The following is a 14,640-nucleotide window of genomic DNA, read 5'->3' on the forward strand; positions in this document are numbered from 1 at the left end:
ACCAGGGCGACGGGGGCGGGGCGGGTGCCGGAGCGGGCACCTGGCGGGCGGGGCGGCGGGCGGCCCAGGTGGGACTCGGCGGTCCGGCCCGGTGACCCATCTCTGCCCCTGCGAGGACGCGGAGTTCCTGCCCGGCTCCCGGAGGGCTTCGGAATGCAGTCGTGAGTCTCTTCGGGGTGCGGGCTTGTTGGAACCTGCAGGGGAGGGGCCCCGCGGGTCGTGGACCCGGTGTCGGGGTGTGGGAACCTCGGTGCCTTGCCCTGCCTGTGGAACTGGGGCTGGGGGGGGCCTGCCGGGGTCCTGGGGGGGTGAGGGTCACTCCTGGGGGGTGGTGAGCGGCGGTGAGGGACGGTGAGGGGGGGTGGGGGGTGAGGGGCGGTGAGGGGGGGTGAGGGACGGTGAGGGGTGATGAGCGGGGGTGAGGGGTGAGGGGCGGTGAGGGGGGGTGAGGGACGGTGAGGGGGGTGGGGGGTGAGGGGCGGTGAGGGGGGGTGAGGGACGGTGAGGGGTGATGAGCGGGGGTGAGGGGTGAGGGGGGGTGAGGGACGGTGAGGGGGGTGGGGGGTGAGGGGCGGTGAGGGGGGGTGAGGGACGGTGGGGGGGGTGGGGGTGAGGGACGGTGAGGGGCGGTGAGCGGGGGTGAGGGGGGTGAGCGGGGGTGAGGGACCCTGAGAGGGGGTGAGGGGCGGTGAGGGGGGGTGAGTGGGGTGAGAGGGTGTGAGGGGCGGTGAGCGGCTGTGATGGGGGTGAGGGGATGAGCGGGGTGAGGGGCGGTGAGCAGACACCGGACACCTTATCATGAAGGTGAATTCCACCTTCACCTTGGGAAGATCAGTATTAGTGGCCAAACGATGGATGATGGTCTCTTTCCAAATCAACTTTGCTTATTTTATTTTATTTATTTTATTATTTATTTTATTTTATATTTTATTTATTTATAAACATTTTATTTATTCATGACAGACACAGAGAGAGAGAGAGAGAGAGAGAGAGAGAGGGGCAGAGACACAGGCAGAGGGAGAAGCAGGCTCCATGCAGGGAGCCCGACGTGGGATTCGATCCCAGGTCTCCAGGATCAGGCCCTGGGCCGAAGGCGGCGCTAAACCGCTGAGCCACCCGGGCTGCCCCAACTTTGCACATTTTAAAATCAGATGTGTTAGAATGGTTTGCTTACAAACTAAAAGAAGTCGTAATATAGTGTTAGAGCCAAAGAATTGACAAGTCAGAGCTCTCAGCTGACAGATGAAATGTTATAACAACCGAAGTATCAAGTTAGAGACCATACTATGAACTTCTCATATTAATTTTTACATGGAAAGTAGTAAATGACTTAGATGAAACTTGTTTTAAAACAAGAAGACTTTTTTAAATCATCAAAGTCTGACTGTTGTGAGAAAGGTTTTTGACCGTGGGACTCTACAACAAAATCACCTTATTTTTGTAAGATTACATCTGAGGCTTTGGAGTTTTAATGAACAGGGCAACACGAATTCATGGCTACAACATTTATGGGATTTAGCTACTTACTTGAACTTCACGGTATCTAGAAAGTGCATGGAAGTATTTTCCCTTGGATGACATTTCTTAACCGTAGGATTTTGAGATGCTTTCAAATAAGAAAGTCATGTTTATTAAATGGCTTGACTGTCCATTTTTGGTATTGTACCAAACAAATCACTATGACTCACATCGATGTAAAATTCCACATAATTATTCTCATTGTTTCACATTCATTATTTTCTTTTACATTATTTCACTTTACTAAAAGTACAGTTGGGGGCTTGTCCCACTAAGCATACATTTTATTGGTTGCTTAAATGATTAACCTAATTATATAAATTTTTTAACTAATGCTTCCTGAATTTGATTTGTTTAGCTTCATTCTTTCCTCTAAAGTAATGGCTCACTTTTGTAAATTATTTTAAATTGGTAAGTTTTATAGTGAAGGAGCATAATATTTAGATGTCTTTTTCATATTATGAGAAACATAAATATTTCTAGTGAAAATATTCCCACTACAAATACACAATTTTGTTTCAAAAAATGCTAACTGAAAGCACAAATTTTAATAAGTGATTTTTTTTTTCCTTAAGACTTTATATATCTGTGGAATGGCATTTTAATTCTTGTGGGTGGCCACGGACTAGCTGGAGTAACTAAATCAAACCAGGCCCGGACTTGTGTCCCTCATTCACTCAAAAGGCTCGGGAGCCTAAAGGGTGAATAGTTGGTTGATGCTTGAGAAAGGGCTTGAGCAATGGTTCTCAGAGCTCCTTGTACGTGATCGCCCACATAACACAATAGATACAATTTATTCTGGCCTGGTCATAAATTTAAATAAGGGCCTGTGCTGTCCTTGCTGGTCTGTTAACCATATCTAATACTCCTTTGAAGTATGTACATCTGGAGCAACAAGCTTATCTATTAGCCAAGGTCTTCTGGCACCTGTGAGTCTGTCTTACATACTGATAAAGGGGAACCTTGGAGGGTCTCACAAACATGCTAAAAATAGATACCTCCTTAGCTTTGTTTTGCTTAAGCTATATAACGTTGTAGAACCTTAAATAAAGCTGACACTGCTTGGACATCATCCACTGTGTCCCTCCCGTCCCCATCTCTTTACTTTTCTTTTATTTCCTCATCCCCTTTCCCTCAGGACCCTGATCGTGTTGCCGCAGAGCACACAAGTGGCGCCCGAACAGGGACCTGAGCACATGCAAGAGAAAGTGCACATATAGGTAAGTCGTCGCTGACAAACAGGTAAGGGGACCCCGGCTACTTAGGGCCACAACAGGAGTAAAAAATAATGGGGCGGTCACAGTCTATGGAACAGGTCTTTTTTGTGACCGCCTTACAGGCCCTTATGAAGCGAGAAGGGTCCAAGGTATCTAAAAAGGCCTTGCAGCAATTCTTTTGTACCGTATCAGACTTGTGTCCCTGGTTTCCAAAAGAAGGGACTGTCAGTCTGGACTCTGGCAAAGGGTAGGACAGGAAATTAAAAATCAACTTAAAAAACGTGGTCCTATGGCCTGTCCTCCAGGCACCATACAAATTTGGGAGGAAATAAGAGAGGTTTTAGATCCACAACACACTTTCGAATTAATCTCGGTAGCCTCTCATGAATCCCTCCCTGAAAATGATGTTCAGACTTCTTCAGAGGAATAAAAAGAGAATAACAAATTGATGATTGAGTCACCATCACCACCAGGGCAGATATCGCCCTCTCAATTGCCTCCCCGACAAAAACTGCAAAAGGAAACCATAAATATGCCTCAGACGAGCATCCCTATGGCACCACCTTTACTTGAAACCGGAGAAGATGAAATTGAAGGAGATGAGGTATATTTAGATGATGATAAGGAAATATTTTTTTCATCTTCGGCTCTAGGGCCGTCAGGGCCCCCCTCCAAACAGGAATCTTATGAGCAACTCTGCGCTCCTAATCATGATATTGATCCCTTTCCAGGCATGAGCAAAAAAATACGACCCTCTTCCATAGATCATGCCAAGCCACCGCCGTGCAATTTTGATCCTCCCTCTTACAGGAAAGATCCTCCTTATGGTCATATAATGACACCTTACCCTCAGTTTGGGGTCCCATACAAGGAGGAAGGGCAAACTTCTAAAAACATGTTTCCAATGGCTCGATATCCCCCTGTATTTCCTAAACACCTTCCTAGCAGGTTGTCGCCTTTGAAAATAACTCCTCTTCAACAAACTCTCCATCAAGCACAACAAGCTGGAGAGGACACCTCTGCTTTTTTGGGTTTTCCTGTCATGCCAAATGGTAATGGCCAGAGAGCCTATTCTACTGTCAATTTTAAGATATTAAAAGAGATCAAGACAGCCACCGCCCAGTACGGGCCCACAGCTCTTTATACCCTGTCCTTATTAGATAGTGTGGGACTGGACGCCCTCTGTCCAGGAGACTGGAAGGTCATAGCTCAGGCCTGCCTATCAGGTGGTAACTATTTACTTTGGAAAACTGAATTTTTTGAAAGAGCTAGTGAAATGGCTACATATAATCGTAGGACAAATATTCTGGTTTCTTATGAAATGCTAATTGGAGGGATCCCTGGGTGGCGCAGCAGTTTGGCGCCTGCCTTTGGCCCAGGACGTGATCCTGGAGACCCGAGATCGAATCCCACATCGGGCTCCCGATGCATGGAGCCTGCTTCTCCCTCTGCCTGTGTCTCTGCCTCTCTCTCTCTCCGTGACTATCATAAATAAATAAAAATTAAAAAAAAAGCTAACTGGAGAAGAGGCTTATGCTGAGGTAAATATGCAAATTGATTATCCACCAATAGCATACAATCAAATTTCACAGTGTGCCCTTAAGGCCTGGAAAAGACTTCCTTCAACAGGGACCAGGTGGGAAAAGTTATCCAAAATGCAACAAGGACCGGATGAGCCTTATCAAGATTTTTTGGCCTCGCTTGTTAAAAACAGTAGGAGGTATAGTGGTGGATGGGGAAGCAGGCACAATCATTGTAAAACAACTGGCTTTTGAAAATGCTAATTCTGCCTGCCAAGCCGCTATACGACCGTGGAAAAAGACAGGAACCTTGGAAGACTACATTCGTTTATGTGCTGAAATAGGGTCTTCATATGTACAGGGAATTACCCTAGCTGCAGCACTGAGGGGGATTTCCCCTCAGGAAATTCAGAGGCGTATGCAGCAAAGAGGTAACCAAAAAAGACAAACTTGTTTTCAATGTGGACAGGCAGGCCATTTCAAGGCTAAATGCCCTCAGTTAATAGGTGGGCTGAAAAGACCTGGAAAAATAGGGAAAAAACCCTCTTCTCTGTGCCCTAGATGTCAGAGAGGCTATCATTGGGCAAATGAGTGCTGTTCCCAAAAGGATAAATTTGGAAATATTATTCAGGGAAAGTGGAAGCGGGGCTCACTGCAGCCCTAACAAACAATAGCAGCAATGTTTCCTCAGATGTCTGCCCTGGGGCCAATACCGCCGACCTCCCTGACATCAGCAAATTACACCGCAGTACCCCCCCCCCGCCAGCGCAGGATTAGACTTAGCTTCAGACACCCCCGTATATCTAAAAGCTGGACAAACCCCCCAAAGCCATAACAATGGGAATATGGGGACCCCTTCCCAAGGGAACCTGGGGTTTGCTTTTAGGAGATCTAGTTGGACTATAAAAGGACTAAATGTTCACCTGGGAGTAATAGATAAAGATTATACAGGAAAAATTAAAATTATAGTAACACTGAAGGAGGGCATTCTACATTTGCAACCTAAAATGCCTATCGCCCAATTAATCATTATTCCTAGATATGAAACTTCTAACCCATCTGTAAGAGGAAAGCGGGGAGCAAATGGCTTCGGCTCCACCAATATTTGTTGGATTCAACTTATTTCAATTGACAAGCCATATATAACCTTACAAATACAAGGTCGTGGGATCCCTGGGTGGCGCAGCGGTTTAGCGCCTGCCTTTGGCCCAGGGCGCGATCCTGGAGACCTGGGATCGAATCCCACGTCGGGCTCCCGGTGCATGGAGCCTGCTTCTCCCTCTGCCTGTGTCTCTGCCTCTCTCTCTGTGTGTGTGACTATCATAAATAAATAAAAAAATTAAAAAAAAACAAAAAAACAAATACAAGGTCGTCCCTTTGTTGGGTTGATAGATAATGGGGCTGATGTCTCTGTTATTTCCAGGCAACACTGGCCAAAGTGTTGGCCCCTTACAGATTCAGAGGTTTCTATAAGGGGTGTAGGGTACGTGTGCCCCTCAAATAAGTGCTAACTTTCTTAATTGGTCTACATCAGAAGGACATTATGGAACTTTTCAGCCCTTTGTTCTAAAAATAGATATAAACTTATGGGGCAGAGATATACTAACCGACATGGGAGTTTTCCTCACTACAGCCCCAATATCTATGCCAAATCAACAAAAAATAGTAAGGACTTTAATGAATAAAATGGGCTATGATCCAAGCAAAGGTTTAGGAAAAAATTTACAAGGAAACCCAGTCCTCATTTGTCTTAAGGGTCAAACCACCCGAAAAGGACTGGGTTTTCAAGGGGCCACTGAACTCTCCCCATGCACTGCCTATTGAATGAAAAGTAATGACCCTGTATGGGTAGACCAGTGGCCCCTACCAAAAGAAAAATTAGAGGCAGCAGCAGCATTAGCAGACGAACAGCTGCTTTTGGGTCATCTTCAGAGCACTCACAGTCCTTGGAACACTCCAATATTTGTAATTAAAAGGAAATCAGGAAAATGGAGACTATTACAAGACCTCAGGGCAGTTAAGGCTACTATGAAGCCCATGGGGGCTTTACAGCCAGGGCTTCCCACACCCTCCGCTATGCTCTTACAATTCAAGATAATTGTGTTGGATCTAAAAGACTGCTTTTTCACCATTCCTCTGGCTCCCCAGGACTGTGAGAGATTTGCCTTTTCTATTCCTAGCATTAATCATGTGGAACCCGCAAAAAGATTTCATTAAAAAGTTTTGCCACAAGGAATGGCCAACAGCTCCACCTTGTGTCAAGAATTTGTAGCTAGAGCTCTTTCGCCTTTTTGTAAAAAGTTTAATTCCATTGTTTACTGAATTCATTATATGGATGATATTCTTGCTGCACCTACCGAGGAGGAAATGTTGCAAGAAGCTTTCTCAAATCTGACCAGCAAATTGCAGCAATTTAATCTAGTAATTGCTCCTGAAAAGATACAAAGAATGGAGCCTTTTGAGTATCTCGGCTTCATTGTTAAAAATAAAAAAAATCAGAACTCAGAAATTATCCATTAGAACGCATTTGTTAAGAACATTAAATGACTATCAAAAATTAATGGGGGATATTAATTGGATTAGACCCTTCTTACATATTACAGCTAATGATTTAAAGCCATTATTTGATACTCTTAAGGGAGACAGTGCTCCCTCATCTCCTCGCAAATTATCTGAAGAAGCCCAAAAGGCTTTACAGCTTGTTAATGATAAGTTGTCACAGGCACATGTGACTCAGTATGATCTTACACAACCTTTATATTTAATCTTGTTAATGCCTTCCCAATTACCAGCTGCGGTCATTTGGCAATCTCATGGACCTTTGGAATGGATCCATTTGGCCTTACATCAATTACATGTTATAAATGATTACACTGAAATGTTAGCCCGGTTGATATTAAGAGGTCGTCAACGCATTATTCTCATGATTGGTAAAGAACCTGATTACATCCTGTTGCCGATGTTAACCGCAGATAAGGTACAAGCTTTATTTAGTATGAATTTAAATTGGCAAATAGCCTTGTCCTGTTATCCGGGACAGCTTAAATATCATCTTCCCGCAGACAGACTTTTGCAATTCCTTTCTACCACGTCTGTCTTCAGTTCTGCAATTATAGCAACAGAACCTCTGGCTAACGCCGTCACTATATTTGTTGATGCTGATAAAACAGGGCACATTGGAATCTACAAGGAATCCTCTAAGGCTAAAACAACTTATCAAAGTCATTATCCCACTAAGTCAATACAAAGAACTGAACTAAAGGCTGTCCAACTGGCTTTGCAAATGTTTCCTGAACCCTGCAATCTATTCACTGACAGCCACTACCTGGCTCGAGCTGTTCCAGCCTTGCCACGCGCTTACGTACTCACAAATTGAGGAATTATATCACTTATTCTCTAGTATTCAGCAAATATTACGGACCAGACGAGCTCCTATTTTTATATCCCATATATGGGCTCATACTAATATGCCTGGTCCCCTCTCTGAAGGCAACCACATTGCTGATACCATTACTTACACTTATATAACAAATGTAAACAACAAACAATTGGCCACACAGAGTCATGCTAGTTTTCATCAAAATGCCTCAACTCTTCGTCAACAATTTCGCATCACTAAAGAAGAGGTCCGCCAAATAGTAAAAAACTGTCTGGCTTGTCCAATCCACCATCCTGTTCTTACTTACTCAATTAATCCCAGAGGATTGATGCCTAATCATCTTTGGCAAATGGATATTACCCTCTTTCCTGCTTTCAGCCGCTTAAAATATATACTTGTCTCTATCGATACTTTCTCTGGGTATATCCATGCTACTGCACATTCTGGAGAAGCCTTTACTGATGTTCAAAATCATTTATTCTCAGCCTTCTCCCAAATGGGAACCCCTAAGGCCATAAAAACTGATAATGGCTCAGCTTATAGTTCCAAAGCCTTCCAGAACCTTTGTGCTACCTTTCAAATTAAGCACTCTGTAGGAATTCCCTACAACTCACAAGGTCAAGCCATAGTTGAAAGAGCTAACAGTACTCTCAAATCTTACCTTAAAAAATTAAAAGAGGGGAAGATACTACAGGGAACAGTGAAATACTCTCCCCATATGCATTTAACTCTAACTCTATGTTTTAAATTTTTTGAATGTTGATAATATAGGACAGACGGCAGCTGAACAGTTTTGGCATCCAGATTTTTCTCCTCTCCCTTATGCTAGGTGGAAAGATCCACTGACAGGCATTTGGAAGGGCCCTGACCCTGTCCTTTGCAAGGGGCGTGGGTTTGTCTGTATTTTCCCACAGGATGAGGATACCCCGCGATGGCTCCCGGAACGATGGTGTCGACTCCTTGCCCCTACGCCGGAGACTAGCCAACCTGACGATAACTCGCCAACAAAAAAGAAAAAGGAGACGTGTCCTGTCATACGTCGTACCATTGGGCCCGGATAAGGGAACTGATCAATCAAGTGATAAGTCTGGCCGAACAGACACAGCCTAATGAGTCCTTACTTACTATCCTTCTTACTGTATTAGCTATTACAACCCCTCCTGTTGGTGAAGCAGCTGTATATCGGGCCTATCTACCTGACCCACCTACTATAAGGCCGGTTACTTGGGATGATCCTACTCCCCAAATACACACCAATATGACAGAATATTTTGGAGGGATTAGTTCTGATGGCATGGAGGTTGCAAACCATTCTATCAATTGGACGGGCCTGGCAGCTCAAGTACCCATGTCCTTCCAATTACCACTATGTGACCAAAACCAGTTAATGGTTGCTTGATAGTTCAGCCAGTACCTCATATAGTGATATATCTCTCAGAAATAAAAAAAAAATGAAAACCCTCCATCCCGACTTAACATAATGTTAAAAAGGTGGATCATCTATGAGGTCACTGGTGACACGCCTCCCAGTGACCCTCAACAAGGTAGGCGCCCTTCTGGATACCCCAATTGTCCTCAAAATTTAACCCATGCTATTTCAGGTCCTATTTGGACGGAGTGCCTTCAAAAAACACCTTTGGTCATCTCTCCTCACGGCATCCCTAAATTTTCTATCACGAACTGGTCAAGAATGACAAGAAAGGAGCCTCTGCGCTATGTTGCATATCCACCTGGTCGACCAATGCATAATGTAACTATACCCGGAGGAGTTTTTTCTACCGTCGGAAAAAAGTACCATGCAAAACTCTAAAAATTGGTCACCGCTATGGGACTGGCCAAGATGCAGATGGCTAAGAACAGCTACACAAACACAAAGGACTCCAATCTTACTATACGTGCCTGTGTGCCTAGGCTGTTCTTATTGGTGGTAGACTATGAGACGGCAAATTTTTCCTTCATACAAAATAATGGAACTGATATGTTATTTGAACTAGAATGTAAAAATTGTGTATTAACCAATTGTTGCCTGTGCACTTGCCCTCACCTCAAACAGGTCCTGTCACTATCTTTTTGACTATGCAACTGCCTTATTTACTATTACCTGTTGAGATTAAAGGCCCTTGGTATGCTAATTATGGTTATCAGTTTGCTGTAAAAATGCAGCTACAATTAAAAAGATTGGGCTGTTGATGGCCGGTATTGCTGCATTGGTTGCTCTTATAGTTACTGCTGCTGCAGCCTCTATGGCCTTATCCCAGGGTGTATAGACAGCACAATACATTAACCACTTAGCAAAGAAATGTCTCTTGTACGCTGTCTACTCAGGAGCGTATAGATCAAAAAATTCTCAGTCGTCTTCATGGGCTTGAAGAAGCAGAATTTCTGGGGAATCCACTATCCCTGTTGAAAACCCAGATGTCCTTGGTTTGCCATGGCGGGTTTCAGTGTATATGTGTCACCCCTATGAAGGCCACTAATGTAACGTGGGAGCAAGTTAGAAACATCTACAAGGAATATGGTTTCATAGTAATATAAGTCTTGATTTGTCGGAGTTGCAAAAGGAAATCTCCATTATCAGTCATTCTCAGGTATGACAAACCTGGCTGAAATGGTGGCTCGTATCTTGGATGGCCTGCACGGATTTAATCCAGGCAACCTATTAAAATATTCATTCTGGATGTTTATAATTATATTTACTATTGTGATTATTTTACCTTTTGCATGGTGCATGGTTCAGGCCAAGGCAAGACAACACAGATTCAACATGGATGCCCAATTACATTTCTTCAATCTTAAAACAAAAAGGGGGAAATGTGGGCGGCCACGGACTAGCTGGAGTAACTAAACCAAACCAGGCCCGGACTTGCATCCCTCATCCACTCAAAAGGCTCGGGAGCCTAAAGGGTGAATAGTTGGTTGACGCTTGAGAAAGGGCTTGAGCAGTGGTTCTCAGAGCTCGCTTGTATGTGATCACCCACATAACACAATAGATACAATTTATTCTGGCCTGGTCATAAATTTAAATAAGGGCCTGTGCTGTCCTTGCTGGTCTGTTAACCATATCTAATACTCTTTTAAAGTATGTACAGATAACCGTGTTACCGGAAAGATCCACAGGTTGCAGCGCTCAGCTCAGCAGCATGCATCAGGAAGGTTTTAAGGTGTTATCTGATGGACCATCGCTGTCCTAATTGTGCAAACAGCCATTACACACAAAGCAGTCGTTTGTGTTTTAACTCATGAGAGAGAAAAAAAATAAAGTATGTACATCTGGAGCAACAAGCTTATCTATTAACCAAGGTCTTCTGGCGCCAGTGGGTCTGTCTTACATACTGATAAAGGGGAACCTTGGAGGGTTTCACAAACATGCTAAAAATAGATACCTCCTTAGCTTTGTTTTGCTTATGCTATATAATTTTTTTATATATATATATAATGTTGTAGAACCTTAAATAAAGCTGACACTGCTTGGACATCATCCACTGTGTCCCTCCTGTCCCTATCTCTTTACTTTTCTTTTATTTCCTCATCCCCTTTCCCTCAGGACCCTGGTCGTGTTGCTGCAGAGCACGCAACAAATTCTAACAAGCCACCTTTTTTCTACAACTTGAAGATACTGTATGTTTTATTTATTTATTTATTCATAGAGATGCAGAGAGAGAGAGAGAGAAGTAGCAGAGACACAGGCAGAGGGAGAAGCAGGCTCCATGCAGAGAGCCCGACGCGGGACCTGATCCAAGGTCTCCAGGATCACGCCCTGGGCTACAGGCGGCGCTAAACTGCTGTGCCACCGGTGCTGCCCGAAGATACTATATGTTTAAAACGGGGTTGTCAGAGCTCTCTGCCATGCATGCTTTCCAATAGTGTGGCCACTCGTCAGATGTTACTCCCGGGTTCTTACAGTGTGGTTAGTGTGACTGATAAACTGAATTTTTAATTTTAATTAATTTAAAATTAAATAGGCAGACATGGCTAGTGGCTACTATAATGGACAGTGCAGGTCTAGAATGCATGCTGAGAGCTGGAACAGTAAACAAGTGTGATTATGCCCTCATCCCCACCTCTTTTTCATGTTTTTCAGTTCTTACCTATAGCAGAGTACAGTTCAAGTCTCATTTCCTGGATGAAGTTTTCACTGACCGCCCTAGTACACATGGATGTCTGTCTTGTCTGAATTCTAAATACAATTTTTATAGTGGAATTTAGTGCCTGATTGTACCTTGCACGCTAGTTTAATTTTAATGTATGTAAGCTTTATTAGCATAAAATGATACAAATAATACTGCTAGCTTTTATTCATTGAAAGCTTACAGTGTTAAAGTCTTTATACATGTCTTATTTCATCTTAACAGACCGGTAAAGTATGTATTACAATCTCTATTTAATACAGAGATCCGCTGGCTCAGAGAGATGAAAGGACTTCCCTGGGTTAAACAGATAGTGAGTGACAGAGCTAGAACCTGAAACCAGGTCCATGACTGACTAGTCCACATAGGTAAAGAACTTGGAGTAGGCAGGGTCTTTTGAGATATTTTGGTCTGATTTGATTATTGGGAGCCACTGTAACAATTCTAAGCCCCATTTAAGAAGACTAGTTTGTAACAATTATAGCTTAATGGGAGTAAAAGATTGTGATTCAATTTAAATTACAAGACTATTTCATTTATAACGAAAGACTATTCTAAAGTTCATGTCACTTTCTTAAAGACCAGTTGCTTCCCCTAGTGAAAATCAGTATGAAGACTATGCCTGCTAGGTAACAGATTCTCAGTAGATGTACCTTCCTTTGGCGTGTCTTAGAAATTCGCAGAGGTATATTTTGGTTATTAAAAAGAAAGTTATTTGTCAGGAATGCTATATACTGACAGTAAGTCCTCAACAACAAAATTGTCCCACTGCTGAGAGGGAAAAACACTTATATTTATTTATCTGAGCCTGGAATTTAACATCATTTTACCTGTAAAAAGAAAATATGTTTGCAAGGTTTTACTGTGAAATAAATTTTCCAGGAAGGAAACTATGGCATTTCATGTAATTTAAGACCCTGTCAGTTCTTTTTTTTTTTTTTTAAAGATTTATTTTTTTATTTATGATAGAGAGAGAGGCAGAGACACAGGAGGAGGGAGAAGCAGGCTCCATGCAGGAGCCCGATGCAGGACTCGATCCCAGGTCTCCAGGATCACACCCTGGGCTGGAGGCAGCGCTAAACCGCTGCACCACCAGGGCTGCCCCCCTGTCAGTTCTAAAACATAGTATTATTTAAAAATCACCAAGAAAAGAGAGCAAAAAAGAAAAAGACTTTGAACTATGACACAATGTATTTTTTTTATCTTTCAAAAGCTCTTTTATAGTTATTTAGATGTAAATCAAATATCATACTTGGATATATATAAAAGGAAAAACAAAAGCAAAACAAATTGTTAAGGTATTTCTAAAACTTCTACATATTCAGAAAATTTTCTGGAAGTTTCCAAACAGTATTATCCTCTGCCCTCAATTATTTTGATGCTATATTTCTTAAAATGGTGTTCAACTATGTGTATCTATGATTTTCTTCAAAGACACAGACACTAATTATTTAAGTTTTGATATTGGCACTTTTTCAAAGATCTTTTCCAAAGATCTTGATGGAAAATTTTCAAACTACAGGCTGTATCCCTTCTTCAGATGGTCTTTAAAGTTTGTCCAGGAGACTCCTGGGTAGCTCAGCAATTAAGTGCGCCTGCCTTCGGCCCGGGGCATGATCCTGGAGTCCTGGGGTCGAGTCCTACATCGGGCTCCCTGCATGGAGCCTGCTTCTCAATCTGCCTGTGTTTCTGCCTCTTTCTCGGTGTCTCTCATGAATAAATAAAATATTTTTAAAAAATGAAGTTTGTCCGGAATGAAATCAGTAACCACCACCAAGTTCTCAAGGTGCTCAGGCACTAACAACGATGCCATGACTGACACCTGGCTGATAGTGCTTAGAGGACACATTCTGATAACAGAAATGTATCTAGGGGACCTCTTCCTTTTTCTTTTCCAAAGCTTAGCCGAGATTTGGTCACCATGAAGAATGCTACTCAGGGTATCTGAGTCACAAGTAAAACCTACCAGACTAATACAGTCTCCATCCATTGTGATTATACCAATAGGTGTAACTTTCTAACTACTTTGTCATTTCTTATAATGTGGGCATGTTAATGCCTTTACATGTTGAAACAGACACTATTATAAGTTACTCTTCTCTATCAGAGTCATTTTATTTATTTTTTATTAATGTGTGTAGGTGGGTTATATTATCCATGAATTTCATATCAAGAAAATAAAGACTTGGAATGTGTGGATGGCTCAGTGGTTGAGTGTCTGCCTTCTGCTCAGGGTGTGATCCTAGGGTCCCAGGATGGAGTCCTGCATCGGGCTCCCTTAGTGGAGCTTGCTTCTCCCTCTGCCTGTGTCACTGCCTGTCTGTGTCTCTCATGAATAAAAAAATAATAAATTTTTAAAAAGTAAAGACTATTTCAGAAAATGCATGCTATAAAAAGGTGATAACAGGTCTGATAGGGTTTACAAAATACTGAATTTAGGTATTAGGAATAACTGATTTTCTTCTAAACAAAGAAAATCTTGGTGCACTTTCCTAACAAATATTAATAGGCTTGTAGATAGGGAAGTGGATAGGAGGGAGATAATTGTGTAACAATTTGACTTTAAGTGAGTGAGGATAGTTTTATGTTTTTTAGGGTGTAACTTTACATTTTGTACAGAGAACACAAGCTCTTGAATTAAACTACTTGATTCAGATCATGGATCTACCTTTTTTAAAAGATTTTATTTATTTATTCATGATAGAGAGAGGCAGAGACACAGAGGGAGAAGCAGGCTCCCTGCAGGGAGCCCGACGCGGGACTCGATCCCAGTCTCCAGGATCAGGCCCCGGGCTGAAGGCGGCACCAAACCGCTGCGCCACCCGGGAATCCCGGATCTACCTTTTTTTTTTTTTTTAAAGTATTTATAAAGATTTTAT

General features: G+C 42.8%; 1 long non-coding RNA gene across 2 annotated transcripts; it reads left to right on the forward strand.

The window, feature by feature from the left end:
* The first annotated feature begins 2 nt into the window (after positions 1-2).
* On the forward strand, positions 3-11,112 carry LOC144316940 (uncharacterized). Of its 2 annotated transcripts, none has more exons than XR_013382749.1 (3): positions 3-161; positions 2,657-2,738; positions 5,295-11,112. It is a non-coding gene; the product is annotated as an uncharacterized LOC144316940 (long non-coding RNA). The 2 variants fall into 2 exon arrangements; XR_013382748.1 differs by having other exon boundaries at positions 8,549-11,112.
* Positions 11,113-14,640: the final 3,528 nt, after the last annotated feature.

This window comes from Canis aureus, chromosome 7 (assembly GCF_053574225.1).
Source record: "Canis aureus isolate CA01 chromosome 7, VMU_Caureus_v.1.0, whole genome shotgun sequence".
NCBI classification, from domain to species: Eukaryota; Metazoa; Chordata; class Mammalia; order Carnivora; family Canidae; genus Canis; species Canis aureus.